We start from the raw sequence: 21,114 nt of genomic DNA, 5'->3' as shown, positions 1-21,114 counted from the left end.
ATAATACAGACTCTGCTGCTTAAATACCACACATTTGCAGACAGTTAAAGCATGTTTTACCAAGGTACCATAAAGGAGTTTCGCAACATACATTTCCTGGGTACGCAGCAGCTGGGGAGGGACCCTGTCCAACACTGGAACAGTTTCCCTCTCTCGCAAGGACGGAACGGAGTGCACAGAGACAAGGTGTTTGTGCTGGAGCCATTCACAAACTGCAGCTTCGGGGGGACCGTCCGTCTGATGCTGCAGGTCAGGAAGCATGAGCTCGGGAAGGAAGGGAGCAGCAGGCACGGAATCCCCTCCAAATTTCCAGGGCTGTGTGAGGGGGACAGCCAGATGCGACCAGCCAGAGAGAAATGGTGGTGGGCTGCACACAGCCTCTCAGTAGACCCTATGAATTGAGCAGAGGCACTTGTCTCCACCGCACATCCCGGTGTAAGAGACATGCTGGGAGGGAGGCAATAGCAACAACTGACGCCCACGGGTCCTGCAAAACAGCTTGTGCTTCCCTCAGCCCCCGACCCAGGGTGTTTGAAGGCATTCAGAAACCGTACAAAAACTCGGCTGGAGCCACGAATCTTAATAGCAGCTTTCCTCCACACCTGCAGCTCAGCCAAGCCTCCCACGTCTCAGTGTGCCCCAAAACTCTGCGTTTCAAAGGAATTTTACAGAGCCTTCACTCGTATGGTAGAAAACAGGTTCAGAGGCCACAAAGCAGCTTCTGCGGGCTCCTCCTCTCGGTGCCAGTGGTGGGGGCAATGCCTGCCTGGGATCGTGCAGGCGGCTGCATTAGTTAGTCTGGCACCAAGGAGAAAAGCTATCATCCATTTTTAAGTTAGATTCAGGGAACCAGCTGGGGACCAGCGATTGCCATTTTTGAAGTGCAAGAAGAGGAGTGTAACCAGCCTTTCCATAGTAACAAAGATTAGCAGCCTGGAGTCTGACACTACTCCTGCATTAAAAGATAGGAGACAAAGCGATAGACAGGTAATTACATAGAAGGAGCCCTGGGGAAATTGCAAGCTCCTTGAGAACCCTTTTAGCTGGTCGGTATGTTTTTCCTTGTCTCTGCTTCAGCTGAAGGTCTCCAAGAAACACTCGCCCATTAGGTCATTAGCTTTATTGCAGAAGGTAGCCAGGCAGCTGGTAGCGGCCGTTCAATAAAGAGTTAGCTTGCCTCTGCACCGTCAAGAATGAGATGGAGAATGAGAAAGAGAACATCCCAAGGCACATTACCTGTCTGCAGCTTATCCTTGATAAGTTAGTGTACTTAGTCAGTCTGAGGGGTCTGACAAACAAACTCTGACAAATCTCACTGGGGCAATTTAAGACATTATTGCATCGCACTGTCTTCCCAAGCCCTGCACAAAGGTTAGCCCCACAGAGCAAATCGGGCAGAAAAATTTATATCGCGCATTGGCCTCCCCAGTTCAGAGCCTAGCAAGTTAGCATAAACCCCTTCTCAGAGCTGGTTTAAGTTAAGACATCAACTGTGAACTGGAATGGCTGCGGTCTAGACAGAAGATATTGCCTCCACTACAAGGAGCATTAATGTCTATCACAAAGACGGAATGGGAAATGACATCTCAAAGCACTGCAGCCAGTTCCTAAGCAAATACAAATCTAAACACTGAGTGTTGGTACTAAAATATATATGGAATTTGTCTAGCAACTGACTTGAGTCTACTCATGCAGCTCAGGATGCTCTATGAATCACAGCACTAATTTTTTGTACTTTATATATCCTGACACATAAATTGAATGTCTTGAAGTGGAAAGACAGACGTGGATTACATGTGGATCGCATCACCAGATAACTACAAAATTTAGTTGCTTAGAAGTATTACAAAAAAGGCATTGCATTTGAACTCTCACCCACCACATTTTGCACTTCTGCCCAAAACTAAAAAAAGTCTAGAGAGGTGAAAAATTGCCATCTGTTTCCAACTCTTTGCAAAACACACCATTCAGAGCTAGATCTGGGGTTCCAGCTGGTTCCTATCTTATCTGTCAGTAGACAACCAGCCATGAAACCACGAAGGACCCCAGTGAAAAAAAAAAAATCAAGTTTAAAAAAAAAAAAAAACAACCCCAAAAAAACCCCAAAAAACAACTAAACAACCAAAAAAAAATAATCTATATTTACCTGCTTACATGTACAGGTATGATAATACTAAAAGAAACACTTTTTGAGACACAGTCCTTCAACTTGGCTTCTCCAGCCCTAACTCACTGTCTTTTCAGCTAAGCTGATATTCAGACAAATATTTAGTTAATCAGTCTGCAATACAACAGTTACATATAAATTGTTTTTTCTCTGCAAGCATTTAAAATTTATTTTGTCTCATTTTTTCCAAGGGACTGTATCCTGCACATAGAGCAGAGAGAGAAGCGCACAAAGCTTCTGTTTGCGTCCCACTGTTAGAAGGGCAATCCACATTAACCAGAAGACTTGTCTAAACTCTACGTAGACAGGCTTCTTCTGATATCACCCTCCTTTCCAGAAGGAGCTGAGCAGGCAAGACACCTCAAAAAGCAGATAACAATTACCTCTTACCTTTCTGAAGAGGCCGCCGCCAATTAGCACATTCCTGGAGCTTCTAATTCAGACAAGAAGAAAGGAGAAAAAAAAGAAAAAAAAAAAAAAGGAGGAGCAGGGAGCCGTTTTCTTCCTCAGCACAACAGTATTTCCTAGGGGGTGGAAAAAAAGAAGAAAAAGAAGAAACAAGTAAGTATTAGCTTTTATGTTTTTTGAAGAGGCTACAGGTTACAAATCCTCCTTGGAAGAGCTACTATGTCTCTCCTCCAGTTCCGTAATACCAACTTGAGCTGTCCTGCATTTTCTCCCTCTATCGTCACCTTATCAAAATATGGAATATGAAGGTCAATTCACCTACTACTAAGAAAAATAAAAGATGGATTCATGTCAAAATGGGATAAAGTCCCATACTAGAACTGGATAAAGTCCCATTCAAAAATATTCTTGAGCACTCATTCTTATTAAGTAAATATGCATCAGCCAAGCTCACACCCACTTCTGTAAAAATTCAAATGAGCCACATTTACTATCAAAATAGTTGGCAAAAGGCAAATTCCAACATGCATACTGAACATACAGGTATATACTGACATTCAAGTGCTTACGTACTCTTCCCTGGAAGGATCATACCTAAAATTATGAGGTATATGCAGTTAATCATAACTTCTATTTCTTTTTAAGACAACCTGTCTTTCTCTTAAAACAATCTGTATTCTTAAGACAACCTATTCTAGCTATGTTGCATCTTTTAGTAAAAATAAGATTTAAAAAAAAATATTAAGTATCAGAATGAAGGGAAAGGGAGCCAAAAAGCCTTTCTGTGACTAAAGATACCATTTAGAAATCCAGCTGCACTCCCATAAAACCGTAATCCCTCACCTCAGACCATATCTCTCTCTCTGCCCTACTCCTAACATGAATTTAAAGAGACTTACAGACACCCAGATTTAATGGGCCCCTCCCTACCTCCAGTACCTGCCTCTGATGAAAGGCAGGAAAATCAAGTGGAAAATTATTTTAAAGGGTGCAATGCAAGACATTAACATATTTGAGGAAATGGCAATCAAGGTTTTCCACGGGGAATGAGCAAAGGGAAACACGTCCAGTCTGTTCTCCATCACACTTTGTTGGTTTATATTCATACAGAAAACTCTACCCTTTTCTGTCCCATGGAAAATCTGAATGCAAGTTCACAAAACAAGGGGAAAAAGTCTATGCTACCTTGTATTTCCCCACACACCTCTATCATCCCTCAAAATGATAATTATCCCATCTGCTAACAGCATGAAACTCCATACGGATCCTAGTCTCCCGAAAGAGTTTTTATACAAGGGGCCCCAACAGATAGGAAATGACATAAAAGGCAGCACTCCCATCACAGCATCTCCCTCAAAGCCGACCACGTCTGTCCAATTCTAAATGGCCACAGTTCCTCCATTTCTCTAGGGGACAAAAGCTCTCTTCTTCTCTCCTCCTGTCAGCAAGACTTAAAGCTGCAAGAATAATTCTGTCCAGATTCCCTTCTAGATAGGCAATGATTTAAAGAATTCATGAAGTAACAGTGGCAGTGTAAATAAACAATGAAAACCTAAATAAAGATCACAGAAGAAGCCACACAGAAATTGTGCAGTAAAGAGAGAAAAAACAAGATCAGTGAATTCAAAACCTCTTCTGCCTTGTTACGTTCACCCATAAATAGGCCTAGTAATAATCTGACAATGCAAAAGAATGGATCCTGACACAAAAATGTATGTGCTCAAAAACCTGCCTTCCCAACCTGTTCCCTGAAGGCAAACCTTCCCACACTGTTCAATTCCACTTTCTCGATGTCTTACACGCCTCGGTCGCATTTCTGCTTTCTGTCAGATTTCAGCCCTCTTGTACTAATTGATGCAAAGCAACTTAAGCCAACACCTGGAGTACTCAACCTGTTGTACTTTTTAAAAAGAGGGAAGTGGTGCTACAGCCCTCAATGTGGGGATGGGAAAAGAAATGACCCTCAGTAAATTGTTCCTGACATGTGTACATCCCGAGGCTACGCGATAATCAATACTTACCGAGCAGCTCAGCACAGACCAGGTTGCAAAATACAAGAAAAAAAAAAATAAAATAATTGTATCCGCCTCTCAACCACACACTAGTTTTATATCCCTAAATCAAATGCATCATTTGCTTTTCTTTTTCATTATTAAATCAAAAGGATGCTTTAGACAGCATTTTCCTCCCTGCTAAGAGAGCCCTCCCCACGTATGTCAGGTGAAATCTGCTAAGAATTGATATACTGGTTACACTTCAAGTACTTAAAAATTTTATGCTTTCATCCTCTTACTGGTAGGAGAAATAATTTAAAGCAGACTTACAAGATGTGGAGGAAGCGTCTTTTTAATCAAACACAAAATCAAGAGGTGGCAAAAAATAAGGCCAAGTGCAAAAAACTAAAGTTTATTAACAACATTCTCAGGGAGACAGAAATTTGTCGTAAGTGCCACTTAGGAACGTAGCTTTGACTCAACATCACTTGCCCCAAAGAAAGTGAGATTGCTCTATTCTCAAATCCTCAGGCAAGAAAAAACATAAAATGAAGTGAAATAATGCATTATCTGAAAGTCAAATTCTAAGTAGAGAAACCCAGCGAAATGACTTACGATACCAAAAGTCTTGACTAAATTTCTGGCAGGGCCAGAGATAATTTGTATAAGAAAAATGTCAAAATGTTTTGGGTATACAGCCACTACAGGAAGGAAACAAACAGAAAACTGGGAAACACTGTATCGAAACTCAACAAATCGTTGACATCAACATTAGATAAATGAAGAGGCATATGTTAAGACAAACACCCTCAGATGGTGTGTGAGTCAACTTCTGCAGTCGATTTAGTCGAGTTGCTTTGCTATATCAAGCTTAATAAAAATAATCCTCGATTCCACCAGCTAGAGCTGTTTCTTCATTGTATCTCACACCACGCACGCTGATTCTGGACAGTACCTGAGCTGACAACTGAAACCTGGACCAGGGATTCTGAAACGTGATCTTGACTAAAAATTAATCCTTCTTTCTGGAGGATCAATACTAGATTTATTCCTCCAGTTACACCATTACCCAAATCTAAACCACTTCCCAAAGTTAAATGCGAACATCCTGTATGGCGTTTGCCAGGATCTAGTTCATAATTTGATCAATCCAGAGACCTTTTAAATTCAGAAAATAAAGAGTTTTGGGAACGTAACTCCCCTTACTTCCAGTCTGCGCCACACGACTGGCAAAGAGCTTGCTCACCTTCTCCTGCCTGAGCCTTGCCAGGAGCCCCCGTCGGCCCTTTGGGGAACCACTCTTAAAGGGAGCCTCCGTTACACACAACTAACCCAGGAGATTTTCTAGTTTATTGGATTTTCGAGCTCTATGATGTTTATTACTTCTGTTACAGCAAGCACTAGAGAAAGGAATTTGATCAGAGTGCTGCTGTAACAGCCCCTTGCCCAAACTGGGTCCACAACATAAGGCAAAGCAGGGTTTGGGGGGAAGCAGATCACCACCTTACACAATTCACAGGGGCAAAAAGAGTGCTCTTAAGGTTCTTCAATCTATGCTTAACAAATAGCTACGTTTCTTCACATGAATTATAAGCACTCTCAGTGTGGACTAATAGAAATAGGCCAAGTTTATATCACAGTAAAAACAAATTATTTTAATTTTTTTCCTCTTCATTTTTCAACCTCTCTATCTAGGAGATGCAGTAAAATAACTATTCCATGAATATTTATTGAGAAAAGAAGTCATCTCGATTTCTCATTGTAAAAAACAAACAAGGAAGTTAAGAAAATACCTACTCTTAACCATCACGATGAAACAGAAAAAAAAACACCTTTTCCCAGATACATTCTTGTACAGTCTGTAGTTAAAATGTTTCTTAGAACAGTACCGTAAGTATCTCTCGCATACCTTACTAAAATATATTAGTCTGGAGTCTCTCTGCCACTCATGGTAGTGGCAGCTCCCAGGTATACCTTAACTCTGAGGGCAGGACTCTAAACCCCGTGTTTTGCGGCCAGGAACCTCACCTCCCACCGCGGCAGATTCCTCCCCCAATCTATTTGCTAATATCTACAGTTTGGACAGAGCCAGTATGAGATGAAACTTGCATATAACATAGCACTTCCCTACAGCTACATAAAGAGAACAAGCTAGAAATTAACAAATTCTGATTTAATTTAGTATGAATTAAAAGCATAGCCCTATTATCTGTGCATATATGCGTCTGTATACACAGAACAGGGTAAGCACTTCCACCGCAAACACCTGTACTGGAGATACTTGTGAAGAAACAAGCTTCTTCGAATACAAATACTATATTCCCAGAACTGTGTCTGCACAAAGGCAGGAAGCTCTTCTCAAGTATCTGTTACAAATAGCCAAGAGAAAGTTATCAAAATATTGTTGCAGAAGCACAGACAAAGGATAAGAACATGGTAAGAGTGACTCAAAACACAGATCTCCTAAATAAACTTTCCTTTGATTTGCCCAGGTCTCAGTGAACTCAGAGGATCTACTCATCAACAGATGTCTAAATGGCTCTGTGCTTTACTTATATGAAACACAGTTCCTAAACAAGAAGCAGGGTTTTTAATTATTTGAACCACCTTTATTCAAATGCCAAATGTACTATATTTCTATATCTTTATTTGGAGATGTTTACACAATTCTTTTCGGCAGCTTTAATGTTATCCTTATCTGTATTTCCCCATCTGCTTTCTTTGGATCCTGAAAAAAGCTCTTCCCAAAATGACATTTGTCCGTGTGAAAATCTAAGTTTACAGAAGCACTATTGATTTGCACACATTTAGATAACATGCTTATTAAAACACACCAACCTATGCATGACATTTACTTACCAGTCTAACTGCAACGACTACCAATAATGAAAAAAAGATTCCATTTTCTCTTAACCACCACAAAAAGGTGCATACCTAGTACAAGTAAGATTTTATACCCCATATTTTATATGCAAAGCCTTGAAGACGAAACACAGTGCACCCAAGCACAACGGAAGATGCTCATCACTTTAAAAATTTTCCCTTCCTGAGAAATAGGGGGGGAATAATTTTTAAAAATATTTATTTCTCCCTTTTAAGCTAGATCTAGAAGGAAGCAATTCTTTCTCTAAAAGCAATGCTCCTCAACCTTCCCCCAGTGACTTAAGTGACGGGGTGCTGATAAGGCAGCTAAAATAACAGTGCTGTTGTGAGACTCAGGACCTAGGAACGTAAGGGACAGCAAAGTCAGCCGCGTGGTCACGCCCTGGAGAGCAGCATCCTCCCGAGGCTCCCTGACGGGGTGTCAGCATGGGCTCCCGCATGCCACTGTCGGGGGGGGACACATGCTGATGTGACTGCAAGTACCTTCTCACCCAGCTCGGCCACTGCTCTCTGCCGGGCAAGAGCGGGCACCTGGCTCTACACAACAGCCTGAGGGACATGGGCACGCAGAAACATTTGTTTTGCAAGCTCCATCTCCATCTTACAAGCCTAATTTCATATTTTTCTGTCTTATTCTTAATTAAAAAGAGGATACACTTCATGTCGGAAATCTGTATTTTTTGAAGCTTGAATCATTTAGCCTATTAAACCCAAGCCTGTAATGTGGGTGTTATTTCTTGAAAACATACAGTAAATGCATTAAATTATTGATAGTCATTAAACAGGAAAAAAAATTTAAACAGCTCTCAGCTTTTATCAATCATTAATGCAGTTTCCACTTGCACATCTCGCTGGGTTGCTATCATATAGCACAGAGCAAAGAGTACGAATCCTGAAGGCATGAATTCATTTTCTCTTGACGCAGAGTAAAAATATTCTTGGCAGCAGGAGAGAGGCTAAAACATGAAGCAGAATGGTTGAAGGGAGGCTTCTGTCTTTTGCAGTAAACAGGTAGCAATACGAGGGAGCAGCAGTTTTAGGGATAGAGACCCATCCACTTCTCCTCATCTCCTCTAAGGGCCAGTAACAAAATCCTCGATCACCTCCAACACCCAGCAGCCTAAAGCAGTTATGGCCACCCCAACAGCGTTTACAAATTTAATCTCTATTTGAAATATATGTTAATTCACTGAGGGGTGGGGGTTGTGTGTGTCAATAGTAAAGCATCCAGCAACTTCAGCAAGACAAAGATTTCACCCCAAGCTGCGAGCCAGCTAGCGAGCCAGTAAAACAGATAATGTGCAGAAAAACCCAACTGCCACCAAACTGACAGCCTCAGCTCAGAAAAATGACGGAGACTGCGATAGTCTCTTGAAGCTATTGTGAACCTTTACTGGGGCAAGTTATGACTAGACCTAACGCATCTATCAGCTCTGAATGACTCTTGTCAATATGGGGAATCTGGAGACAGATGCCAATTGGTGGCACCTTGCCTGGCTGTGATATGCCGGCTAGCAGTGAAGGGAAATAAAATCCCATTTTTTCTCCATTTAATGCACAGACTGAAGACCGGTCTTGCAAGGCTGCTCTCTCAGCTTTCATCCCCCGCCAATTTTATTGAAATACAATGCAGCAAAGAGGGAACACAATCTTCAGTGACAAGCCAGGTATGATTGCAGCATGCAAGGACCTAGATGACCACCTCTAAAGCAGCTACTGTAGGTGAGCCACAGCCATAAAAACATCAACACGAAACACACAGAAACACCAGCTCTGGCTCGATACTCAGCTAGTGAAACCTTAGCCCTGCAGCAGCCCTGCTACTAGAACCCAAATTAATTTGTTTTAAACTACCTTGCGTCTGTTTAAATGAGCTATAATAATAGCTCTGGAGCATGGTGCAGACACATCCAAAGCTAAACGCGACTCCAAGGACTGCTCAAGAGACGCGTGCCCACACATAGGAAAAACTCCTCAACCAAAGTGTTCCACTCCCCATGATGGCATAAATTCCTTTAAAGAACATTTATTTTCATACAGAAAAAAACCTGAATGTTAAAGATTTAGAAAAAAAGTACAGAAAGAATCTTTGTCTGCTCCCAAAAGCTAAGCCCTTTGGAGGTTGTGTTTGTTTTGGTTGTTTTGTTTTTTTTCTTTTTTCCTGAAAATGATTCAAGAATGCACTGAGCCGAGCAACTAGATAATGCCAAATGTTGATACCAAAGTAGCCAGGAAAAGCTGCTGTCACTGGAAAACATTTTCTAGCCTTATTGTTTACAGACAACTATGTTATAAAATACAAAGATATTTGTTTACAACCATCAGTAGTGCGAATCTACATCACATGAAAAAAAAAAATCATTTAAGAACATGCTTATGTCTCATTATACTGAGTCCCAAGGAAGGTAATACAGTGTTTTAAGTAATAATACAAAAGCCACTACATCACTGAATTGATTTCATGATATATCAACAAACTAAGTAATTCACAATCAATTTCAGTGTAATATTAATCCTTATCTATATACAGAACTGTAAGGGTAATAGCCCATATTATTAACGTAACACACAATCACTACCAGCTTTTGCACTGGTTGAGGAACCAGGATCAACCCCGGAGAGATGATGCTCGCCTGTCCTTCAGGCCATGAACAGTGTACCACTGTGCTGACTAACTGGGAAGATAAGGGGAATGGAAATCAGGGCACCGACACGAGGCGCTTGGACCAGCTCCACAGCTGCCTGCATGGAGCCACTGCAGCGGCGGAACAAACCCCAGGCTGAGCAGACAACTACGCTGGGGCTGCCATTCCATCCCCTCCCCACCGCCCTCCGAGGGGAGGCAAGGAAAAGGGTCTGCTTTGCTTTGTGCTCTTCATTCCTCAAGATACACGTATGGAAAGTCCATGGAGTTCTGACACTGGTTTTAAGCACCTCCCTGCAGAATGTGTTGGAAATTTTATTTTTCTCCAAAAGTATTGATTATTTGTAACACATCCTTCTTGCCAAACCTTTTTTTTTTTAGTACTTAATCTGTTTTTTCTTTTTTTTTAAACCAATCAAGTTCACATCTCTTTCCCCATCCCCCACCAAGAACACACATTTTAAGAAGCTACAATTGCTATTAAATTTTGCCTTGCCCATAAAGCACATTAGCTTTCCAATAAATTATCGGGAATTTTCATTTTGTCACCACAATCAGTCGTGAATGCAGTGGGAATGTAGCATTCCCCTTTCCTAACCAAGGCTTGTATGAGAAGACATAAGCAAAGACTGCAAAACAAACTTTCTCAGATCCCCAAATACAAGTCTCCTGACAACTGCAGCTAAGTCTAATGGAAAGCAACTCTGAACTAATAGTTAAAGCCTTTCAAATTCTCATCAGTGTTTGTAAGGGATATGTTATCAGAGAAGAATCTGCTAGTACAGTATTGCACATTTAACTGAATTATTAAAGATCCACACTTGAAGCTTAACTATTTGACTTCTATTAGTTTCAGAGACAGAATGTTTCTGTATCGGATGTTTGGGTCTTATATGGCAGTGTGTGTGCATACACACTACTCGCCCCCCTTTATTTTTTTTTTTTTTTTTATAAACTGATTCCATGATAGAAGTCATTTAAAATAACAAAGACAAACAACTGTCAAACCACCACTAATAAGAGCTTTCAAACAGGTTTCCATTTCATAAATCACTTCGGTGATCTAGTTTCGCACCACCCCAGGGAAAGTTACACGCATAACAGAGAAAATTCACTATCAATATGCAGAGATCATTTGGCAACAGTATTGCTACTAGTAAAGACTTGTGCAGTGGCACCACAATTTCAATGCATTGCATATGCAGTACAGAAGAGCTGTTTAAAACCAATGGATTAGAGCTCTAGGTTTGCAAAATTAGCAACAGGCCACCAGTCCTGCTACAAGCACTTGGTCATCCACTTCCCCCTGAACCAGCGCGTGGTGGGTATGAGGAAGAGAACAGAGCATTAGTGATGGGTACTAAGTTGCTTCTTTTCCTAGGAAAGTAATTTCAATCATTTTCAGAAGATTTGCTAATGATCCCAAGGGTCTATCAAGTTCAGAGACCTCAAAAATGGAAGACGTTCATCTATTAGTTGAAACTTGTTCATGCACCATGTTCACAGACAGTGCTAGGAACACCATTATTATTTCCTACACTACACACAAGTTTTCAGGTATTTATTATATTAATGGTTTGTATCATTTTGTAATAACAACCTACATTTTAATCACTGCTCCTATTTTCTTTGTATCTTAAAAAAAAATGAATTCTCTTACTCTGTTCACCAGTTCTGATGTTTCTTTCCTTTGTAATAGGCTTCTGCTATCAGTGGTCAATGGCTGAGACTACGAATACTACTCTTCCAGATGAGGAAGAAAAATCAGTGAACCATAATGTGGGTGTGCATATATATTTGGCTGTATTTCCCACCTCTAGCACATTTGCTTGTCCTGAAGCTCAGATGATAACAAATAGCTCTTAATCAATACTTTTCCTCTGGAAATTCATCCAAGAGCTAATTTCTCGTTTCAAGAAATTCAGCCTCAGGAATTCAATCAGAAACCAAAGCAGAGAGCAAACTGACTATCTCCAAAGGACTCTTTACAAGGATCATCTCCTGAATGAAACTCTTATTAATGACAATTGTGCTATTCCCAACACAAAAGTATAGCTGCACTATGTGGATGCTTGATACAATACAATGCAATTCATGACTTACAGCATATACTCCCCACCCGCCTCCAAGTTCAGAGGCTTTTCCACAGCTCCTATTTCCCATGTGAATTATTTCCTCATCTAATCAAAGAATTTTAAATACCTTAAAATAGAATAGGAGTAAGTCGAACCAGTATTTAGTAGCTGGTTATCTTAAGTTATCAACTAAAATAAGCATTTTCACAAATTATTGTGAAATCATTATATGCAGCTACAGCTAACGTGAAATGCAGAACTAGGATTCCAGTAAGAAAACTTCAGCTGAGCTTTTTCTGTGAATAGTAAGAAAAAAAGCAGTAGTAGAGATAGGAAATTCAGCATCAAGGACAGAAACAGGTAACCAAGAGAGCAGTCAGACCCCGAAGCGCAGAACAGGTAACCAACCGTCTTTCAGCCAGAGGCTCTCACTCTGTAAACAGCACCACGGCAGGAATCGCTTGACTTCCCTGGGCTTTGTACAAGACAATTAGCAGAAACAAGGCTTACGTGGCTGATCCTCCATCTCCCATTTGGTTCATCCTGACTTTCACATGTTGGCAGTAATCTCTTACAAATATCTGCTGGAGTTTATGCTCTAAGTATTCCAATTAACGCAGACCAGAACAATTGCATTTCTCTGAAACTTGCATACAAAATCCCTGGCTATTTTCTATGGTACCACCTGCTCCCCCAGCCAGCATCCCGACGTACCTGTCACGCACCCCACACTGCTGCAAAGGCCTCGAGCAGGTGGGGCTGGGACAGTCGATGGGTTTGTCACCAACATCTCAGAGACCAGTGTAGAATACAGAATTTAAAAGCTGCATTAGCTACAGGTGCTCTGTTTATGCTGCCTGTGTGTCAGGAGCTGAATCAGTGGCAGGGAGCTTTTTAGATAGAAACGTGGGAAAATTTTTCAACGCTACCTATGTGATTTAGAAGGACAAACCTCACAGTGTCTAAATCATTTAGATATATCAAAAAGTTACTCCTGGCCTTTTGTTGTTATTCTATTAAATGTAACTACAAACTATTACCCTAAAATTTATGCAGAAATATCACTTGTCAATAGTACTTTAAGAAGAAGGAAAAAGGTGCAATTTTTACTGGTCGGACTGAGAGAGAATTTCCCATCACGCTGTGGCACGTATGCAAAGCTGCTCAGCAGCTTGTTCCACGACAATGGATTTGCAAAGCAAGAAGTGAGGGGATTATTTGATTCAGCATCTACTCAAGTGGCCAATTCCTTCAGCAATCAATACTAATCAACAAGCTAAAGCCTTGTAAGAAAAAAATAAAAATAAAAAATCAGACAGCATTTGAATCCTTCCTGCTGCAGCAAGCAGGGCTCTGAGGCCTTATGGTCCAACACAGACACCTCAGATGCTGCAATTTTGGAAAATCCATTTTACCTGGCATTTAAAACACACCCTGTGCTTCTTTCCAAATGCCAAAGCACAAAGCTCACCTTTTCAATGAAATTCTGAGAAGAAAAATACACACATACATACTAACAAGTTGGGTCTAGTATCACCTCTTTGCTACGTCACACTTCGGCTGTGCAGAAGAGACCTTAACATGAACACGGGGGATGGGTATGAAAATAAAAGCAATGCATTTTAGAGCAAAACACAGGCCACCCTCACACACACAAGTTCTGCATTAACAACAATGGACATTTTACTTATTTCTATTATTCTTAGATGTCAGGGTGAGTTCAGGGATTCTTAAGAGACATGAATTACATTGCTCTGACAGTAGACATGAGGAAAGCAGAGTGTCAAAACTTGAAAAAGAACTTAGGAAAAAAAACAAAACCAAACACAAAAAAAAACCACCACAAAAAATTTAGATTAGGTTTTGAAATGCCCCTTTTGCTCAGTCAAAGCCCACGTCTCACGCACTTCCATTTCCTTTGGTATCATATTAAAACAGAAACCTTCAGATCATCCAGCAGACCAGAAGGCCTCTGGCATCCATTAAGACCCCGCATTCAAGTTGTGTTTTAACAATCCTACGAGTCTTCTCTCGTGTGTCTTTAAGAAGCAGAAAGTATACAAATCTGTTTTCCCCTCCCCACTCCAAATCCCATTGCAACTACTAAGTAATTCTTGGCATAGCTGTATGAGAGTGACCAAACCCACTTTCAAAAAGAATAAATTGGCAGGCAAGCCGTGTTGACTAGGTGGAGGGGGAGAGCTGGGAACACAGTGTTTCCAGGAGTGCCACACACTTCGATGACAGGGTAGAAATGGGACGATGCAATGATCCAGTAGAACAGAAAGGCTCGTTTGTGTTTATCAGGGGACAGCTTGTTTGGATAACAGGAAGCATAGTGACTCTAAGCTGTATGAATAGCCAGATTCAGATGGAAGAGTATTAGGGTTTGGGATTCCTAGAAAATAACTAAAGGAAAAGGGTGACCTGTAAGCGCAGACTGTTCTGCAGCTGTAAGTCTGCCAACAGATGGGCAAATCTGAAATAAAAAACATCAGCTTTCACAGAAATTCACCTTCAGACCTGGCACAGTTTGACACACTGACAAAACAGGATTTTGTATTTTAAATAAAGCTCAAGAGCAATTCAGACATATATTTAAGCTTCTGTGAAAAATATATGACCAGACGTTAAATCCTCTACGCTGAGCCACTGCTAATCTGCTAGCACACCCGATGCTCAGTTCTGTGCCCTACTCTTCATCCGCCAAAACATACAGAAATCATTCCCAGAAGACAGGTCATTTCTTCCACAGCCCTTTTAAGTCTGCAGACAAGTGAAAAGAAACGTGTATACATTTTTAGATATATACATGTTTCAAAAATTTTAATATATAGCTATACTTTGTACTTGTTTACATGCACTTTCCATATACATTCACGCTTGTTTATGCGAAATAAAAGCTCAACATTTTAGAAACGACAAAGTTACAGTTTTTGCACTAGGCAATGATTAAAACCTGAATATTTCATAGTGGTGAATCACACTGCCAAGTCTCTAGGGATCAGAGCAATTTGAATTGGCATAAACGAATGTTTCCCAATCTTCTGCTGCTTCTGTAATGAGTTATGCTCCAGCCCTGCCAATCATTTCTCGGAAGGCAGACCCACTCTCCAGCTTTTTAGCTATATTCACCGCTCAGGAGTGCTGGGAAGGCTGTGCTTCCTTCCACATCTGCAACTGCTGCTGTCTCACAACAGCAGCCCATCTGCACTTTGGACCTTTCACCAAAGCCGACCGTGCGCTTCCTCAGCACTTTCCTGACCCAGGTCTGTGCAGAGCTGAGGGAGGCAGCAGCCTTCATTCGACAGAGCCCATTCTCCCGTCAGCTTTTATCTTCCCAAATCACCAAATAAAATAATTTCTAGATCAGCAAAGATGGAAAAAAGAATGCAAACAAAGCAGTTTCAATCCCTGTACCCACATTTAAACTGGCTGCCCTCTAGACCCAGACTGCGAGCCTTTTCACGCCAGCAACTCTGGCGAGCAAGTCTCTGGAAGCCTTCTGATCTCAAATGTTAACACATTTCCCCACTGATACAAGTTTAACCTCAAGAGAAGAGAGGAAACAAGCTGCTACACACAGATTAGAGCTGATGAGCAGTAGGTAATGACTGGAGCTGTGTCAAATCGCGGTTACAACTTTTTATCCCTCCCCCCCCCCTTTTTTTTTTGACCGTACATATGGGTTCACACACTGAAGTTTCCTTTTGAGCTTACTGTGCAAATACCTGAACTTCAACCAAAACTCTGCCAAAAAAGCACTTGTAGGGACTTGCCTGAATGGCACAAGAACATTCTGGCAAACGTGGGCATAGTTTTGCTTGAAGGGTTCAAACAAGTACACTTGCAGATAACTAAAAGGAATAGGAAGTTAAACTGCAGACTACTAAACTCAGAGAATTTTTTTTTCCTTCCAAAAATTGACATGACATTGCCAACCTGCTGTATGGTGATGTACTAACTCTACAGTTAATGAAGACATTAAAAACATCATTTCTACATGAGCTAACAGAGCCAAGAAAAATTTTGCTGATACCTAGCTTTGACTTTGTTGTTGTTGTTAAATCTCCCACAGGTCCTCAGCCTTGAGTTCTAGCAGAACGTTTTTACTTCTACCTTAAATGACCTTATTTAGAAGAACATTAAAATTGCTGACGAGACACGCTACTTCTAGCTAGCAACCTCACTCCTAATGCCACCAGTGGATTTACATTATCAGATTGCTGCTATTTTTTTGTGGTTTAGCTTTGTATTTGGCCATTTCTTAAGGACCCCCTAGCACAAAATCCAAGGTTCAAAGACTCCAGGCCAAAGATCCCGAACAGTGATGGAAAGCAGAGAAGGATATTGATTTAATAAGATGTAACAGGTGTCATTGCATCATAAATACAGTGATTCTGAGCATACGTGCATCCCAGTATGCTGGCTCCATTGGTTGCAATGGAAAAAAAGTCAAAATAAAAGTCAAAAAAGTCAGAAAAAAAATAATTTTCACTCATCCTAACACCACCAATGTCAGTCTGCAAAATCATTGTATCAAGTAGAGGAGTTACCAGCAATTTAACTTTTGTTCACGTACACAGAAACAAAGAGAAAGGGAAACTTGCGATGGAAGTTACTAAAGATAATAACCTATCAATAGAAAGTCAACAGCATTTTTTCTTTATGTCAGCTCCCAGCATCCCAAACGCTAACAGCTGTCCCTTAATCCATCAGTCTGGAGGCCTCATAAGCTACTTCTACTCCTTGCAACCCTGGCTATGCAAACAGAGACTAAGCATTGGCATCTCTCTGAAGGATCCACTCTTCTAAAACTGATGTCAAGCCTCTAGGAGCAGCAGCCTTTCTCCAGCCCTTTTTATTACTAATATTTTAAAGACAGATACAGAATGGACTATTTCCTTAATCAAATTTTCAGAAGTTGAAGCTTAGGCAACACTCTGGGAGAAAACATGAAACGCCTAAATAAATCAAAACCACACTGAACTTGTATCCAACAGAGCTCTGTTGTCCATTTCCCGACGGCTTCTATCTATCCAACAAATTACAACCAATTAAGTCTTTTGCAAGGAAAGTTTTTGTTTACAGTGATGTTGAAGGAAAAAAAAAAAAAAAGAAAGCTGAGGCATTACTCCAAATGTATTAAAATAATTAGTCCATCCACAAACACCACTGGAAATTGCCTTGGGTTTCTCCAAAGGACTTCAGTTTTGTTACTGTATGTAATTATAGTAATCAAGAGTATCCTAACCAGGTTCTGCAAACATTAGGTTGGTTAAAATAGAGAAGATTTAAGGAATTGTATTCTTTCTTACAACTCCTAGGTCCTCCTTCCTTTACATTTCACACTCAAAATACAAAAGTCAATTTTGCAGCCAGACTTTTAAAAGTATTAAAATAATCAAGTATTTTATTATATATATACTTTTTATATATAAAATACTTTAAATATATAAAAAAAATAAAAACAGTAGATCACCTGTTTATTCTAAGATGTATCCGGCCTAAAAGCCTCACATATGCCAACAAAAAAAAAAAAAAAGCTCACAACTCCATCAGCATCTTACTGCAAGAATGCTGAAGCCAAAGCACAGCTTCTGTATCGAAGCTAAAACGCATAGCTACATACCCAGAGAGGTGAGAAAAGTAAGCTTTGCTCACCAGCCAGAAGGTAACTGGACTAGCAACCCTAAAAAAACTAATTTCAGAGTATATAATATTGAAAACGTGACCCCAGTAATGAATAAGTCCTCGGAAGCTTTATCATACTTTCTCAGTTCTAATATCTCCTCACTGTTCATCTAAAGCATTTTGTTTTCAAATGATGATGACTTTATGTTCCCGAGAAAAACTTTAATTAAAAATACAGCTTAACACCTGATGATGTAAACAAGCTTTATTTTCCTTGCAAGGAAACTCTGTTGATATTGTTGAATAGACAGGCACTTAAATTTACACACCAGATCACAAGCAAAATCCCTGCTGTACTGGAGTCAATCACATTTTTGGCATTGATTTCACTAGAACCCAGATTGCAAGTGTTGGCTGCATCAGATCGGTAGTTTTCAGAGGCTCTATGGTGAGGTTTTTTTCTTATGCTTCTTTTAGAGCACAAGTAAGATGCCCTGACATTCATGGCTTTAAGAGAAAACACAAACTGGTAATTTTAATGCAGCGAAAATGTTAATCTAATGGTCAAACAGTCAAAACAGAAAATAACTTTTGAAAAGCCTCATCATAATTACATCTGAATTACCACTGATGAAAGCAGGTCACATCATAATATTATCAAGGCCGTAATTCACAGCATTCCACAACCTACCAAGCAACTGTATCTTTTCTGAGATTTCAATTGAAAGGGAGGCACAGGAAAGCAGCAGAGACGTAATCATGATGACTTGCAATAGCCACCCCAGAAGTCAGTAGCAGAACCAGGCACAGACCTTACTGTCGTGCCTACACGCTTCCCTTCATATCGCACCCATCTGTGCAATGTTAATGGCATCATAATAGTAATGGCTCTGTCAGAATCCAGTGCTACATTTTATACTCTCCCAAATAGAAAGTAATAATCTCTTGGATGTAAATACTGCATTTTGACGCACATAACCCGTAACCTGGGTAACCTCCGCTGCTTTTCAGGTTTTCCTGAAAGCAAATTCTCAGGTAACCATAACTGAATCAGGGCTAGAGAGAAGGGCGGAGAACAGTAGCAGCACATCTTCCAGAAGCAAGACAGGTGCTCCAGGGTAAAAAAATCCTTTTGTATTGCCTGCGTGTTCCCCGCACTCTGTTTAGTACAGGCATTCGTCCCTAGCCTACATTCAAGAAAGCACTATGATATATTAAAGAATAAACTTTTCAAAAGAGTTCTTAAGCTCTCCCAGAAACTTCTACAAATGTTACGTTACAGCACTTTAGCACCAGTAAACAGGTTGAGGGTCCCAAGGAAAAGCTAGCTTATTTAAACAGAAGGACTACATATGATTTCAGATGACTCTGGATAAAGAATCCAGGAAAGCATTCTGCCACAACGGTATTCCCTGAAATTAAGGGACAACTGCAAAAGTAAGCATTCACTGAAATGCTTTGCTGGGTGGAACAATAGCTAAAGAATTATATATATTAAATTAAAAACCAAAACCCAAACAAACAACCCCCACCCCCCCATCAATCTTTTTCACTATGAGTAGCATTTGTAATTAGACCAACAGACTACAATTCTTGACTTTCTGCCAGATAGCTTTTGCAGTATGTTTCTCTCCTAAAAAGTTATCTCTGAAGGTTAAAACAAGCTTAACAATAATAGTCAGATGGCATTTATCTGCACAACAAACTCAGTTACAAACCATCAATATTTATTAGATATAAATCTCCAGCCCTCTTGCAAGTTATAACAAGTTATATAAATTAATCTTGCTCAAGATACTCATCAACATATTTTCTAACTTTAACATCATTAAAACAGCATTCACCAAGTACCCCTTGTCATAGTCAGCAGCTGTTTGCACTTAGCTTTCTGCACCTTAATCTTATATTTGGCTAAGCTAACAATATTCTAGCTTCCTTTATCTTCTCACACTTAAGCTCCAAGGCAAAACTGTGTCAAATTAAAAAATGTAAATAATCATCTACTACTAACATGTAGAACTTGCACAGATCAGAGGAAAACAAAGCATTTGCAGTGTAAAAAGCAGTGGAGGTTTAAAAAAAAAATGCAACAAATTTGGAAAGGGCTTTCAATTACAATTTAAACCTTTGGATCTCCCTAAGAACAGCTGCGCAAATATTTCAGAAAAACTATAGCAAGTGGTACCTTTAGAAAGAAAGAATAGATTTTTATAGTGCTCTTTAAAACTTCAGTATTCAATCATACAGTCATCTGATATTTTCAGCAGTAATTAAGTCACTACACAAAGAATGTAGAGCTGCAGACCAAGTTCCCTGGCTTCCCTTAAGCCCAAAATGAGACAGCATGATATACTTACAAATTTCAGCTCTGCTTCTAAAATTCTTATGCCACCAAAGATATTCCTATACCAACCTCCTGGTAGGAGGTACAGAGGCTGCAATAAAAGCAAGCCAGCAGAACACCTGAGGGATTTCAAAGTTTAATTCAGCAGCTGATGGTATTTAAACATATGGTCAATGTAAGCACTTTTTTGAATAAGGACAAAATTAACATGTGCTTGACTGAACTTGAGCTCAAACAGACTTAAAATTTGATTCAAAACTAGCCGAATTAATAGTCACACAAAACAGATTTGAATACACTCTGGCTCTTTCTACACACTTAGTTTTTAGAGTAAGCAAAACACTCTGTCCTCTTTTTTTACAGGTAACCATGAACATTCACCGATTGCCCCTACTGATATAACATAAAAACGTTTTGAAGAGAAGCACACACACACCTCCCCCCACAAACCCCCTAGACATCCAATACTGAGGATTTATCTCCAAGCAAATGGCTCAAAGGCAACAATACTCACTTCATTCTTCCCACTCAACACAAAAGCTGCAATCTGCGAGACATTTCTTCCGCAGGAAACAAATCCAATCAACCAACTAAATTATTCTAAGCAATTTTAAGAGAAGTTAGGTAAGCTTTACCGGTTTAACATCACAGTAAACTTTATTAAAGGAATAAATTCTAGATTTTTGCCCAATATATCTTCTGAAGCCTATAACTGAAAACACCCTTAAAGCAGTCCTCAAAAGACTTCTGGAAATGCAGTAAAGACATACACACATATATGTTCTTTCTTAAATGTGTATGGTTTAAAAGCATATGGGAGCGCGCAGTGGCTGGAGGGCAACAGCATCATTGTACAGTGCCAGTGAGCCCAGTAAAACAATATAGACACCTAAGTGTTATCTTTTGCTTATCAAGAATGTTCATTTAGCAGTGTTTCTCATTCCTGAAACACCGAGAGAAAACTA

General features: G+C 40.1%; 1 protein-coding gene across 6 annotated transcripts in view; it reads right to left on the bottom strand.

Annotated features, from left to right (window-relative positions):
• Positions 1–21,114, bottom strand: part of ZMIZ1 (zinc finger MIZ-type containing 1) — a 352,580-nt gene that overhangs the window by 298,811 nt on the left and 32,655 nt on the right. For all 6 annotated transcript variants that reach the window (XM_063339621.1, XM_063339622.1, XM_063339620.1 and 3 more), the window contains exon 2: positions 2,558–2,691. The gene's annotated coding sequence lies outside the window, so the exon portion shown is untranslated. The remainder of the gene's footprint in view (positions 1–2,557; positions 2,692–21,114) is intronic.

Source organism: Chroicocephalus ridibundus, chromosome 6, assembly GCF_963924245.1.
Source record: "Chroicocephalus ridibundus chromosome 6, bChrRid1.1, whole genome shotgun sequence".
Classification (NCBI taxonomy): domain Eukaryota; kingdom Metazoa; phylum Chordata; class Aves; order Charadriiformes; family Laridae; genus Chroicocephalus; species Chroicocephalus ridibundus.
This window is presented reverse-complemented; position numbering and strand designations above follow the sequence as displayed.